At 37.3% G+C, this 15771-nt stretch overlaps 1 protein-coding gene across 1 annotated transcript in view; it reads left to right on the top strand.

Moving 5' to 3' along the window:
- add3a (adducin 3 (gamma) a) overlaps window positions 1-15771 on the top strand; it is a 110576-nt gene that overhangs the window by 13195 nt on the left and 81610 nt on the right. Inside the window, 1 exon segment of the mRNA XM_042336601.1 lies at window positions 15121-15240. The gene's annotated coding sequence lies outside the window, so the exon portion shown is untranslated.

Here is a 15771-nt window from a genome sequence, read left to right as displayed (position 1 = left end):
GGTTAAGATTTTTGGAAGAGCTCACAGACTACATATGTAATGTATGAATGTGCTGGCTTCGCTGTTTCAATTTTTGGCAACAATAATAATGAGCCTCAGTGCTTGTGAGTCAAGTCATACTTTTCCCTCCAGTGTGGTTGGGTGGTTCCATACAAACATGGGTGATACAGACCCCAAATAATGTGGACCTTGTGAGCTTTTCATACTTAAGGAAATTCCTTTCTAATGGAACTAGCAACCTCTTACTCTTTCAAAGTTATAGTCTGCTAACTAAACATTAAACTCGTACCCTGCAACTTCTCCATACACTCCAATGAAATGTGAATGTTGGGGAGGTTTCTTTACATAACAACACATCATCGGTATGTATCTTATCTCGAGTCCTCATATCTGAACGACTATATTTGTTTTCGAAAATGTATTTATTCTTCCTAAGCATTTTGGTTATAAAATATTTGTGCTCTCACACTCTTATCCCAGTTGGCCCTTGAGTCTGAAGTAAGTTGTGATAATGATTCATTTGCATTAATTTTGCTGCTGCTATTTTACTGGAATTTGCAGGTGTTTTTCAAAGTTGTAGAGGGACAGCAAACGAAGATCTTGATTTCTACAGAATCTAATCATATGAACATGTCTCAAAGCACCTTACAGTAATTATTGTTCATTGTAGTGAACAATATAAAAAAAAATTGTAGCCAATTGTGGCAGCCATTTTGTGCACAATTTAAACTCATAAACAGCTCAAGGATAGTGCCAACTGGGATAAGAGTGTGAGAGCACAAATATTTGAATCACTAATTTATCTTGGAGGATTGCTTGGGCACTGTGAGAAACATACTTCCTTTTCAAAATAATGCCATGGGATCATTAACAGGTAAAGGGAACCTTGGTTTCACAGCACCTCCAGCAACATTCCCCCATTTCTGCACTCGAGTCATGACTACCAATCTTGACAGTCATTAAGCGTTCCGAGACTCCACCCTGCGGGAATGATGCTATATAAATTCAAGTTGTTTTTGTTGTTGACTAGATATAGCTATGGATCAGATATGAAACCTTGAAACCATGTCCTTCTGACCTAAAGGTGAAGTTTAATGTGTATGATATCTAAAAATTTTACTTTTAATATCTGTTCTGTTGTACTGAGTTCCTAATCCTTGTCTTTCTCCCATGGGATAGAGTCTTACCCGGTTTGTTCTTGAACACTTCACAGCAGCAAGGTCTGAGCAAAGGTAGCATGACGAGAGCAGAAATGTGTATCCAAGCTGCTAATGCTTCAGCGGGGGTTCCAGTGACGTTAACAATTCTAAAGCAAGTGGAAGGACTGGAATGCTCCACTATACTGAAAAAAGGGAACATTTTTAGTTAGGAAAAACTACTGCCTTGGGCATAAATACCAAACTGATACTAGGCAGCGAGAGGAATTTCTCACCCTGCATGTTTGACGTTATCTTTGTATAGATTAGGAAAGATGTCATAAGCTAACCATAGGAACAGGAGTAGGTCATTCAGCCCCTGTTCTGCCATTCTATTAGATCATGGCTGATCTGTACCTCAACTCCATTTACCCACATTTGCTCCATAATAATCCCTCAAAAAAAACAATAATAAATTGGTCACTTCAATCCACGACTATTTGTGGGACACTGCTGTGCACAATTGGCTGCCGCATTTCGCCCATAAATATACAGTCAATTCACTTTACAGTATATTCTGTGAAGCACTTTGAGAAGTCTAGAAGACGTGAAAAGTGCTACATCAAATGCATGGATTATATATATTCCTTGTTACCCTTACCTAACCAAAAACTGCTATATTGATTTTTCCACAAGTACAGTCTTTGACAGTGTATTGCAAAAATAGGTTGAATAACTAATTCTTGTAACTTTATTTTGAACAAAAAAGATACTCTTTAAGACGATTAATAAAAACTCTGAAACTAAGGTTATTCTTTGCATCATGGTATCCATTTCAGTCATCAGCTTTTATGAATGTTGTGTTTATGTCGATGAGCAGAAACTGAAATTCATTGTTTGATCATTTAGTTTTTATTCAGATCATTTTTCTATTCAGGCTCCACTCAAAGCTTCACCTTTCATTGCTTTTGGAACGCCATTTTGGCACAAGTTCACATACTTGCAACTCTTGTCAGATTTTTTTTACTATTCTGCAGAATTATCCACGGATCCAATTCCAGCTACTCCCTGCTGAAATGTGTGTAGACATCTGGTGAGACGATCAGATTTTGCTGTCCATCAGTGTCTAGGTTCACCCAAGAAGAATGACCATTGCACATTCGATCAGTGTTCTTCTAGTTCCTCACCCATTGAATTGTACTTCCAACACATGTCAGGGCCTTCCGGAGAGAATGGAAAAGCTTGGAAAGATTAATTATTTGAGCAGTATTTTGTACCAACTTCAATTTCCTCCCCTTTGTACTTTTTGAGTAAATATTGAAAAATGCATCAGAAAGTGGTATGAAACCAAATAACTATTTCAAGACTTGTTCAACCCAGAGAATTCTAGAATTATTCTGTTGAATGCAGTGAACTCCACCTACAATTAATAACATTTATATGGCCCAAATTATGTGCAGATAGAATAAAAAGCAGTCTAAAGCATAAGTAGTCTGCCAAATATTGGGGTCTATACGGACAGACAATCAATGTTCAGAGTACATAAGTATCTGCCTTCAATTCTTTCCAGTTGGTAACTAAATTTGCTCATAATGGTGTAATAAGGAAGAAGTGGCATTGTTGGTTTATAAATGGTGCATGCCCAACACTATTCTGATTCACTTTTTTAATGCAAGGATAATTTGAATCTATACAGTTTCTAATAGCTAAAAAATTGCTACTTTTTTTTTAAAAAGTAGTTTTGTCTGTGGTTTGATTTCCTCCACAGCATAAAACACTGCTGTTTTTAACACTTCTAACTTATTAAATCACCTATTGCTTCTGTATCTAACTTCTATTGGTCATAAGTGGACTCCTGTAGCTCAGTGGTTAGAGTACTCGCCGCGCAAGCGAGAGACCTGGGCTTGATTCCCGGCATGGCAAAATGTTTATCAAATTTCCTTACTTCACACGCCTCTGTTTACCTAGCAGTAAGTAGGAACCTGGTTGTCAGTTGCTTGGCGGATCACTTTTCCGGGGGTAATAATTCTTCAAAAAAAAAGTATTAAATTGGTCACTTCAATCCACGACTGTTTGTGGGTCAATGCTGTGCGCAATTGGCTGCAGTGTTTCGCCCACAAAATAAACGAACAGTTAATTCACTTTACAGTATATTCTGTGAAGCACTTTGAGATGTCTAGAAGAGGTGCTATATCAAATGTAAGGATTATTGTAATAGTGATGAAGTATATAGTCAAATATTTGGTTTTAAAATACTTTGAGTTCAGTTATAGAATTATAATTACTTGAATCTGCTTTGCCAATGCGCAATAGGCTGACTTTAGATAACAAAAAGTTGCAAAACTGTTTATTACAGTCTAAACCTGGTTAAAACCACTGCCAGTGTACTTTGGCTGGACTTTGTCAAACTTAAATCCTTGAAGGTGGAAGTGCTGTTTTTTTGGACATTGGAGTACTTCACTATGGTGACTGAGTTGGAGTTAGCCATGGGAATTTGATGAGTGCCAACTTTGAAGTTCAGGCTTTCATGAACTAAGTTTATGACTGAGGAAACGTTTTTGAAAAGAAATGTTTTTCAATGGAGGGAAAAAATCCATAATTCATAACAACACTTTGTCTATAGTGGATTTAGTGTCCAAAAAAAATCATATGCATCTAACATCTACTCTTGTGTTATTTTTAAATACATTTTCGAAAGGACTCGATTGAAAATTGCTGGCTCACTCTTTTTTTTAAAAAGTATTGCTCCACTAATTTGGGCCTGTTGCACATTCTCTATTCCATCATTGACAGCTGAGCTTTCAGGCACTACCGACCTCTCCCTAGAATTCTTGCTTAAAATGCTTCCACCTCATGTCTTTTATCATCCTCAAAGACTTTTTAAACAGCTTAAAAGAATTCTTCATCCTCATTGGTGCAGTTCTATTATCATATTATTATATTATTCTATTATCTGCTAAGTGAGTTGATCCACACAGAGAGCGGGAGAAAGAGCACTACATTTTGGTTCAATGTTTGAGATTAGTGAGGGAGAGGTGGGTGTGAGGGGGAGACGAATATCAGACAGGATTCGGGCAAGATCTTACAACATCTGCTTCAAGACCACATGACGAATGAAACAGAAAAAACAGGACAAGAATGATGTAGCGAAGTTGCATTTCTTAAAATAGTCTAATGAAAATGCTTGAGAGATATAAATAATTTATCTTTCTCTGGTCAAAGAAATTGAAAGATCACATGGTACTATACGTGGGAAAGGTAAGCAAGCGGTATCTTCACTAGACATATTTACATAACATTGCACTTGAGTTAAATTTGAATGGTATTATCAAATTCATCACTATAAATTGTTTCTATCAGTGGCAAACTTGTAACAACTTGTTGCATACCTCAAAAAGCTGTGTTTCTACGGACACTTCCCGAAGTCAGGTCAGCATTACAAGAGGTGTAAACAAAATTTTGGATCCATCTTTCAGCTGCACCATCTTACCAGTACAGCATCTAGTTGTTTCTCAAATGCGTTGGGCCATGTCGTGGCCTCAAAGCATCCATTTATTCTCTCTTTCCTGTTAAGAATCTTATGCCTCTTTTAGGTCTCTCCCTGCAAGATGCACTATCAGCAATATTAGCGTCCAAGCAAGAAAGATGGGAAAATGTGACTATCTCTTTCAGATCAGATCTCTTTCTGTGTTTGTATCTTTTGTCAGTATCTTCTGTTTTATTAGCTTTAATACTAAACCAAGGACTAGTGTGTCTGTTCAGGTAGATGTTAAAGATCCTACGAATTGAACTTTCAGGAACCGTTGGTCATCGGTTGCTAAAAATGATTGTATTGATAACCATGAAAATCGTAACCTCTAAATCTACAGGTGACTACTGAGTAATATCTGATGTTGAAGGATCTTGTTTATCTTTATTAAAGGGATGCGGGTTCAGTTGTTTAAACCTGAAAGCTTTGTATAAACTTTACATATAATCCTTGCACTTGATGTAGCTCTTTGCATGTCTCAAAACGCTTCACAGGATTTACTGTGATGTGCAGTGACTGTGTATTTTGTAGGTGAAAATTCTATATTTCTATTCGCTGAGTATCATTGTGGAATTAGCTAGTGGGGAAAATCTTCATGAGAATTGCATATCATTTGTTGCCAGGTTAGGAGTGGTGAGTTAATTTTAGTGGTTTGTAGATAATTATCTTAATGAAAAAGTGCAAAGGAAATGTCCTTGCTTGATGACCACTGAAACTTTGCAGAAGTACAACAGGTGTTTTGTTAGCGTGTTAGAGTATAAGCATGTTTTAGTTCTTAGGCACACCCTTTTAAAGTAGAAAAGCAATTTTTGCTAACTCTTGTTTTTAATTTAAAAAATGTACAATGGTTTTCATTCATAAGTTAGAAATGTTCAATTCTTACCATGAGAGATCAAAGAGAATGCTGCTTTTTGTCAATTTGAAGAAGAAGAATTTTCTATTTTTATTTTCCTATTAATACTTTCTAGATGTTTTGAAAATGTGTTTTGGGTGAACCACTTAGCTGAATGTTTTTGCTTATCTAGTCTTGATGCGTTCTTGTTTGAATTAATGATGATGTCTTTAGGAATTTTTAAGTTGGGCCATTTTGACCAAGGATAGTAGAATAGATACCTATATGTGAAAGGGTATAGAAATAGTTGTATGTGTGATTGCTATAAATAATTCACATTAATCCCTATTCTGTTACTGTATTTTCAAGCACTATCTGTATTCTGTTTATTATTGTACATGGATATAAACTGAGTTGCCGTAGGTTTGTTGTTCCACATTATGGTGGGTGCACGTCATCCAAGTGATAGTTTTTGATGAAGTAACGGAGAAGGTGGATGAAGGTAGTGCAGTTGATGTAGTTTATATGAATTTTCAAAAGGGTTTGATAAAGTGCCACATAAGAGACTTGTGAGCAAAATAGAATCCCACAGTATTAAAGGGTCAGTGGCAGCATGAATACAGAACTTACCAGAAGATAGAAAGCAGAGAGTGGTGGTGAACAGTTATGTTTCTGACTCGCGGGAAGTGTGCAGTGGTGTCCCCCAGGGGTCAGTATTGGGACCACTGTTGTTTTTGATCTATATAAATGACCTGGACTTGGGTATAGGGAGTTTGCAGATGATACTAAGCTAGGAAAAGTAGTAAACAGTGAGGAGGTAGTAGCAGACTGCAAATGGACAGACAGACTGGTAACATGGGCAGACACGTGGCAGATGAAGTTTAATGTGGAGAAATGTGAAGTGATGCATTTTGGGAGGAAGAATGAGGAGAGGCAATATCAGCTGATGGTACAATCTTAAAGGGGGTGAAGGAAGAGAGACCTGGGGGTTCATATAAGTAAATCTTTGAAGGTGGCAGGACAGGTAGATAAAGCTGTTAAAAAAGCATATGGGATAATAGGCTTTATAAATAGGGGCACAGAATACAAAAGTCAGGAAGTTATGATGAACCTTTATAAAACACTGGTTAGGCCTCAGCTCGAGACTGTGTTCACTTCTGGGCACCACACTTTAGGAAGGATGTCAAGGCATTGGAGAGGGTGCAAAGGAGATTTACCAGGATGGTACCAGGAATTAGGAACTTGAGTTATCAGGAGAGGCGAGAGAAGCTGGGATTATTCTCCTTGGAGCAGAGAAAGTTAAGAGAAGACTTAATAGAAGTTTTCAAAATTATGAGGGGATTCGATAGGATGAACAAAGAGAAACTATTTCCACTGGCGGGTGGGTTGGTAACTCGAGGACACCGATTTTAAAATAGTTGTTAAAGGAAGCAGAGGGGAGGTGAGAAGAAGTTTTTTTCACATAGCGAGTTGTTCGGATCTGGAATGCATTGCCTGAAAGGGTGGTGGACGCTGATTCGATAACAACTTTTAAGAGCGAAGCAAATAATTAATTGGGGAGGACAAGTTTGCAGGGCTTTGGGGAGAGAGCGAGGAGTGGGATTGAATTGGATAGCTCTTTTCAAAGAGCCGGCAGAGATACGATGGGCCAAATGGCTTCCTTCTGTGCTGTATAATTCGATGATTCTATGAAGTGTTTCAGCTATTTTCTGACTTGCTCCACAGCCTCTGTAGTAAATGCACAAACTCCAAAGCATTGTTTGTTTTAATAATTTGTCACCGAGCTGGATTAAATTTCTATCAGACAATCATGGGAACTAAATATTTATGAAGTATACCGGTAGAAGCTTTTGAGGATTCAAAAAAAATTGTGCTTCCTTTCAATTCTACATCTGCTTCATTTAGGGAAGCTGCCAGATGTGTCACTAAATCAGTAAACTGTTAAAGCTACAGTTTAAACATTTATAAATTTGCAATTTATATATTTACAATCCTACGTGTCTTGAAGCTAGACGTTAAACTAGCTTTCTAAGAATTTACTCAAATACAATGAACAGCTTCATTTACAATTTGAATTGCTTTTTATTGGATTTCCATTATTTTGATTGCACCCCCGGAAAGAGAGAGAAAATCTATTTCCTGTGGAATCAGGAGTGTTAAAATCACCTTGATGTTTAAAAAAAGTCATTAAAACTTAAAGTGGTTTTAACAAAGATTTGATTCTGAGTTTGTCATTCTGCACAGATTCCCTTCCCTCCCATAATTAATTTAGTTCTATGTCTAACACTTACCTGAAAAACAGGAGCTTTCCTTGTATTTTGGGGTCAGCCGGGTGTCTGACACATGCGGAAAACCATCACCATGATGCTTCCCACCTACACATGGAAATTCCAGAGTTAGATTGATGGAATGGAATGCACACTGTCTCCCTGGAGGGATGCCTCCTGCTTAGCTAATTGCAGAAAGTATTAGACATAGGGAGGCAAGGCATGGGGAATCCAGAGTGTGGGTTGGAGTACTGTTGCTCTGTTTGCACAATTGCAAACATTTAGGACCTTATTTATTCCCCAGGTTGGTAAAACAGTTCTGACATAAAGATTCCAGCTCTTTGGAGGCAATTCCATGGCATGCATTCTGCTCCGGTTAATGTAAAATGCCAGTACTGTAACCACCTCACCTAAGTACAAATGTTAAAACAGTGCAGCAGATGAGCCAAATTCAACTGCTCAGGAGTTTAGGTTAAAAGACCACTCACGCCCCGCCCCCCTCCCGCACTGCAGAAAATGCTGTGAACATACGGCAAGTCAAATGCTATCTGAAAGAAAAGGAGAGGTTAATGTTTCTATTAAGGAAATCCATAGCCTTCATTTGGTACTTCAATGCCTTATTGTTGAGATCAGTAACTGCGTGAGAGATCTTCCTTTATAGCCAGAAATAACTCCTGCTGATAGTTGTTTATATAAGCAATAGGAAGTTGGAGCACTTGATAGCTCCCTAAAACTGATTTCTAGGTGCAAGTGTAAACTCAGAAATTTGTACTTCAAGTCATCCTAAGCATAACGTAAATTTGCCCCCAGGGTAGATTTTTTTTGTTGAACAAATTTCGAGGCCCCAAATGCTAATAATTCATCGCGCCTGTTTTTTTTTGCCATTATGCTGAAACTAATGTTGGGAGTATCTGCCCAGCATGTGAAAAATACTTGGTCTCGAGTGTTTTTCTCTCCCATCTATTTGAATTTGATCTAGGACTAATGCTGATATATTTTGTTTTTCACCGCTTACAAAGCATTTAGAAGCAATTGACCAGAGTCTAGAGAACCACCCTTGGATGTGGTGCTGAAATGAAACAGTGCTAACCAGTCCGATTCTTTTCAGTTTCAAATCCTTGCCAACGGTGGGGCTCCCACCCACTATACTGTCATGTTGAATTAGGCATTCAGTACTGCCCAACCACTCCTCATTAGTCCTCCATTATCTGTATCTCATGCTACCTCTGCATATTGAGTGACTGGTACCTTAATATTTGTAGACTTCAGCCCTACTCCTTAGCAAGAATATGGTCCTAATAGATTATGATAATAAGCTTGCATTTGATATCGTGTCTTTCGAGTCAGGAGGACGTTTCAAAGTGCTTCACAAAATTTTACTATCAAATTTACTTACTGACTGTATTTTATTGGCTAATGTGGCAGCTAATTTTAAACAGTAATGCCCTACAAACAGTCATGAAGTGAGTTATAACAGTGATCAAGCTTTTGCTGAGCAACATGAATAAGGTGTCTAGCCATAACTATCACACTGTCTCTTAAGTGTTGTAGACATAGTGATTGAGAACTCGACTGTGGGAGAATCAATTATGGGAGCATTAAATATTTGGTGATGTACCTCTAATGTATCGAGCTGATATTGCTAAATAAGCCCAGTAATTTTTTTTATCTGCACAAAATAAGTTGCATAAGTTTCACTCTTTCTGTCCAAGAAAGAAAACCTGCAGTGTAATTGTCCATTTGTAAAATACAGAAAGAGGGAATGTTTGAACGATTAGATCATTCCTCTTCCCAAGGCGAGGTTGCTTTGGGCTAACTAGAAACCAGCTATCCAGCATGTTTCAAACATTTTACTAAGCAAGCTGGATAAATTGAGATAATGTTTTAGTCATCACTCTTCTCTCTGCTTTCATTACCAGTGTTTCTAGAATTGGAGAATTGAGTGAACAAGTTGACTTCCAGTAAATTTAAAAATATAATTACATGGATAAGCCACTAACCACAAGTACAACAACATATGATTGAATAATAATAATCCTTGCATTTGATAGAGCCTGATGCCTTCTAGTCGCCTCAAAGCGCTTCACAGAATATATACTGTAAAGTGAATTGACAGTATATTTTGTGGGCGAATTTACATCCATGATATTGAAGCAGTATTGAAAAGAATATTGGACTCAATTTCCACTAACCTACATTTAATCTTTCAAATTGGCTTTATGTTGAAAATCTTCTCATTCAAAACCTTGAACTATTTAATTTACTTCAATTTTGTAGCAAACTATTGTGAATCGCATTGTGAATTTTTTTTCGAATGCTGTGTGTTTTACAATATGGTAAAGATGTATTTGGATAATATTTAAAACCAACTGTTATCTGATGCTCATGATTGTAATTAAATATGCACACTTCAACCCTGTTGGGGTGCAATTCAATAAATTCACACTCCTCAATTCATTCATTCCTCCTGTGTGAGGCATCTGGATTTCTCTGCAGAGTTAAGAAACGTTTTAACAAATTGTTGGTATCTGGAGGCTGTCACTAATTTGATGATAGTCTGGGAGTAAAGCTTTGTTTACAATGGAGAATTGTATAAGATAACAGACCACCAAGATCAAGATGATCACTTAATGCACTCTTGCACTTTCCCATGTGCCCCGGTTGTTAATTTACTTGCATTCAGAAAGGTATTAAATTACATGGCAGATGCATGCATGCTGTCGAGTCTCTTTTCTGTTTGAACAGTTAGGTCACTTTTCCAGATGGTTGTGACCAAGAGGGGTGACTTCGATATCACGAAGGATCTCTATCATAGTCTCTGTTGTCATTAACTGCAGCAAAACAGTGCTGTACATACCATCCTGCAATAAACTTCAGTTTGGTTAATAACCGCAGCATGAATAATTGAGGGGAGGAACAACAACCCTGGGTTTTCTCCCAAAGACCCGTGATGCCTTGAAACTGATTTTGTAGTGGTTGCCATAAAGCTATAAAGTAAAATAATTAATGTTTGGGTTCTATGAAACTGATTTGGAAAGTCTAGAGATGTGTTGTCCTTTTTTTAATGTATAGCAGTCCTGATTACAACACTAGTTTCTGTGTGGATAGAATATAAAGTCTGGAATGAGAGATCATCTGTCAATCCTGCTCATTCCTTCTAAAGATCTGTACAATGCACTGTCATGAAATTGGTCTATTTCATCTCCTGAGAGGTGAATAACCACAGGCAAAGCTTTGAATATGATATAGTTTCAAAATTCTCCATGACCTCCAAAGGCAATACAGCTAGGATATCAATCTACATTATTCAATCATGTCCAGCTGCACTCTGTTTATACATACCTCTAGCATTTGATCAATTTTATAATTAGATGTTCACTCAACTTTTTTCATCAAATAAGTAACTCAGCATGTAAGCGAGGTACTACCTCAAGTGTTAAACAAGTGATGGTAAATTATGCCAAGATATGGCTACTGTCTTTCTTTCAAAAACATATTGAAAATAAATAAAGGCCCAAAACAGGTATATTGTGCAAGACTGCACTCAGATGCAAATATGATTTAAATGGTTCAATCTTTTAAAGTTATCTTTTTCAACAACAATTTGCATGTATATACTAGTGCCTTTCACAGCCCAGAGCACTTCACACAACTCACTGGCTTGAGTGGGGTGGGTAGGGGAAGAGAAAAAGCTTTGCAGAGAAAAATTATACCCCTGCCTTCCAGGTCTATGGTTGCAAGTTCACTTAATAGCTACACGATTCGTGTCTTTCAACATTTTAAAGAGCGGGATCATGTTGCATTTTAATCTTTTTCCGTGCATCATTGTTCATAGCACAGAATTCTTTACTCTATTGTCCTCATCGCTCTTTGAAACCTCACCACATCTTTTAGAGATAGCATGCCTAAAATTGCACATAGTGTTGTTAATATAGTATTACTACACCACTAGATTTATTGGGTTAAAACCAGCTGTTCAATGGCACTTGGGGTGCCATCTATACGTGGCATAACTCTATAAGGGTTGCTTTCAGCAACTTGTCAATAACACTTAAAACCTTTTTTCCATCACTGCTTCTACTAATGTACACCCACTCATTGAACTGTATACATGTGTTCCTCTATTGAAGGGCACAATGGTATAATCCTCATATTATAATCCATGTGTTGTTTTGTATTTAAAACTTAGATCCGGTGACCTTCTGCGAATATAATAATCATCCTTGCATTTGATATAGTGTCTTATTACGTCTTTGAGACGTCTCAAAGTGCTTCACAGAATACGGTAAAGTGACAGAATATTTTGTGGGGGAAATGCGGCAGCTAATAGTGTCCCACAAACAGTCGTGGATTGAGTGATCAAATTTTTTTAAGGGATTATTACCCCTGGAAAAGCGATCCGCTAATCGACTAACCGGGTTCCTACTTACTGCTAGGTGAACAGAGGCGTGTGCAGTAAGGAAACTTGCCCAACGTTTCGGCCTGCTGGGATTCGAGCCCAGGTCTTCTTGCTTGCGAGGCGAGAGTGCTCTAACCTCTGAGCTACAAGACTCTATGATAGTTTGAACAAATTAATAAAAAGGTTAGTGATATAGTTAATTGATTTGCCCATTGAAAATCGTAGGGGCACTAGTGTGACTACTACCACTGGTGTTTGTCTTGAGAGTGACTCACTGATGTGTGTCCAAATCGCAGGGTTTTACTGAGTTGTCTGGTGATTCATTCGTCTTTATTCAGTGTCTGCTAGGTGCAAAAACATTTTTAAATACAACAAATCAAAAAACAATCAATTAAAACTAATCATCCGTTATTCGATTAATTTCAATCAACCCTACTCTTAAGATAGCCACAAGGAGTAATTGAAGTGACGCGGTGGACTAATTTCCCTGTGGTGGAAGAGCTTAAGTTTCACTCAGTTACTTGACTGCACAATTGAAGTCAGTAACTTGTTCTTTGGAAACTGCATGTGCAAACCCGTCTATGTCACTCTGGCATAGAGTCCTTAACCACTAATAGGTTGTTCTGTAACATTACATCAATTACAATATGGAATTAGCTTAGACAAAAGCAGTGGTATGACTAAATTCCTTATGGCTTAAAACTGTCACAGTAGGACAAAGACAGATGTGTTGGAAAATAATTATTGATCATCAGTATGTACTCTCTATTTCTGGTGTTGCCCAACTCAATTGTCATTCCTCTTCCAAAACCTGCAATGCTGCAGTGCAGATTTCCAATGAGGCTGCAAATGATCATAAATCAAATGCTTTGCAGAGCTAGTTGGTTTTCCAATGTAATCCCGTGCCATAAAAAAAGATGTACGTGATTGTGTTAAAGAAAAGCTTGGGAGGAGGGGCAAATCAAACTGTTACAAAACTGTAAAGCCATATTCATCCAAATTTGTTATCTTAAAATCCCTGCAATGCAGTTCTATATTATAGTCAATTTTACATAGCTGTTCATAGATATTTATTTTGAACTATTACTAAATACTAATTTGATTGTATTATTATCTTGGCAGATTTTTTTCAAATCATCTATCTAACCCAAGGGCTCATACTTGTGGTTGCATGAAGTTCACTCTCTATTACTACATCCAAATCCACATTCTTTGCCTGAAGCTTAGACAGGAATTATTGGCATATTGATGGGGGGGATGAGATGAGAACCATTACAGCTTCCCAATTTTTAGCCACCTGCCTAATTGCATGCATTTTGCAGAGCTAACAGCTTAATGGTGAGGACTGTGGATCTTAACTCTTTTTTTCTCCTTTCCCGAGCCCAAAAGTGCTTTGCTGGAGCTCATTGTCATGACTTTGCTGCTACAATGTGCTTGGTGTGGCTCAGTGTAGGAGCAAAAGCCCTGCAATGTCCATCTCAGCAGAGATGAGTTCAAATGGTGGAATTTAGTGTGGCTGTTTCACACTTGGTAACGACTTTGTCACCCAATGCTTTCTAAACTCTGATTTGTGTACGTTTATTCACATTGCAAACGTAATTAATACAGGATCACTTGGATTATTTCTGGATCAGTCCTGACTTACAACAACGGCAAGATGTACTCTTATAGTTCTCTTGATGAAGGGAGAACATCTCAAAGTGTTTTGCAAAGTCTGAGCAGGAGCCTGAGATCCAGAGTGGGTTAGGGAATAGGATTTCCCAGACCTTGCAGTTTTTATATAGCGTCCTTCACGCATGGTAGCGCTCCAGGACACGACTCCACTTGAAGGGCACTATATAAATGCAAGTTATTGTTGTTGTTTTTGGTCAGCTGGGTATCTGACAAGATGCCCATCACCAGGTAATTTCTCCTATTTTTAATTCAATCTGAGGGCATTACCATAGATTTCTATATGTATTTAAATTGCTATTCCCCATCAGATTCTTGAACCATATTAAAATTGAGGTGCTAAATTTGATTGACCCTTTTTGAGCATTTCATTTTCATTTCAATTGTGCATTTAATTTTTTCCAAAGTCTAGTTTTCTGTTGCGCACACAAAAATGTCCAAGCATAGACTGTGGAAAGATATGTAATATCCTTAAATGTTTCATTTGCAGAAAATATCTGATCCTCAGAAATGCCAATATTCTGGTGATGCTATTTTGAAAGTGTTAATCCATTTTTTAACTAAACTGTGTATGTGTGGTTGGCTCTAATGATCTAAAATGTGCCATTGTGCTGAAATTAGTCTCTTGGATCTTATAATAATCCTTGCATTTGATATAGCGCCTTATCATGTGTTCGAGACGTCTCAAAGCGTTTCACAGAATTTACTGTATATTTTGCGGGCGAAACACAGCACCAATTGCGCACAGCAGTCTCCCACAAAAAGTTATGGATTGAGTGACCAAATTATTACTATCTTTTATTCATTTTTAAAGGGATTATTACCCCTGGAAAATCTTATAGGAAGATACTTTCATCTAAAACTGTAGAAACTATGAAACATTAACACTTTCAAAATAGCATTACCAGAATATTGGCATCTATGAAACATCCACAGTTTAACAATTGAAGTTGCATACTTTGGGTGTATATTGAATGCTCTGAATGTTATTCGTTCAGTATGAAGTATCAATCTGTAATTATAGCACTGATTTCTCCAGATCTTGAAATGTTCAATGATAAAACTATTGCGTTGGTAAGTAATTGCTGATCACTTAATTGTAATTCTGTTTTAGCTTTACGGCATTTTCCTACATAATTTTCTTTATTTTAGCCATATGTACATAAGCCACAGCATGGAATCTAATTACTCAATGTGAAACCACTGGGTTGTAATCTTAATACGAGCTAAATTATGCTGATCAAAGCATCAAAATCATTGAACTTCATTTTCTTTTGTCGTAAAAGGTGAACTATTTGCCCAGTGATTGTGGGATTGACCATTTGCCAAGCATCAAAGCCAGGACATCTGAAACAAAGGGTTTGAACTCTCAAGAAAGGAATAAGTCTTAAAAATTTGTACAAATCGTAAGTAAGCCTGTGACAATTAAACACTTTCATTCAAGTAGTTCTTTGTGATAGACTGTATGCATTTCTGTTAGAAACATAATACAAAATTGTTTGGGTGGATAGGGCTCTTGCCCCTTGTGTAGAATCTTTCTTATTGTTCACAATTGCCAAATTCCTTGCATTGAGTATTCCAGCGGTACCCTATAAAGCAGATTATTGGCACACAAATGTGCTTTTGCACACACACTTTTGTTAAGAAACACGCGAAAGCAAAACTAAATACGCCAGAATATTTTTTTGTGTGTGTGTGAGGTTTTCAGTTTATTTCTCTTAGCCTTGTCATTCCTCTTTTTGATGCTTGAATGTCTTCTATGCACTGTACCTGTGTTAGCAGAAAGGTATGCAATTTTTATTTAAGTAATGAATATGTCTATTTTCCAAATTTGTTTATGATAAACCTAATTGATTTTATCAGCACAGGATAAGAATAAAAGTAGTGTATGACATTCTGTATGTTTACCCAATGTAACCAGATTGGGAGAAGGTGGG

This window comes from Callorhinchus milii, unplaced genomic scaffold (assembly GCF_018977255.1).
Source record: "Callorhinchus milii isolate IMCB2004 unplaced genomic scaffold, IMCB_Cmil_1.0 Scaffold7, whole genome shotgun sequence".
Classification (NCBI taxonomy): Eukaryota; Metazoa; Chordata; class Chondrichthyes; order Chimaeriformes; family Callorhinchidae; genus Callorhinchus; species Callorhinchus milii.
Note: the sequence above shows the minus strand (reverse complement) of the source record. Positions and strands in the feature narration are given on the sequence as shown.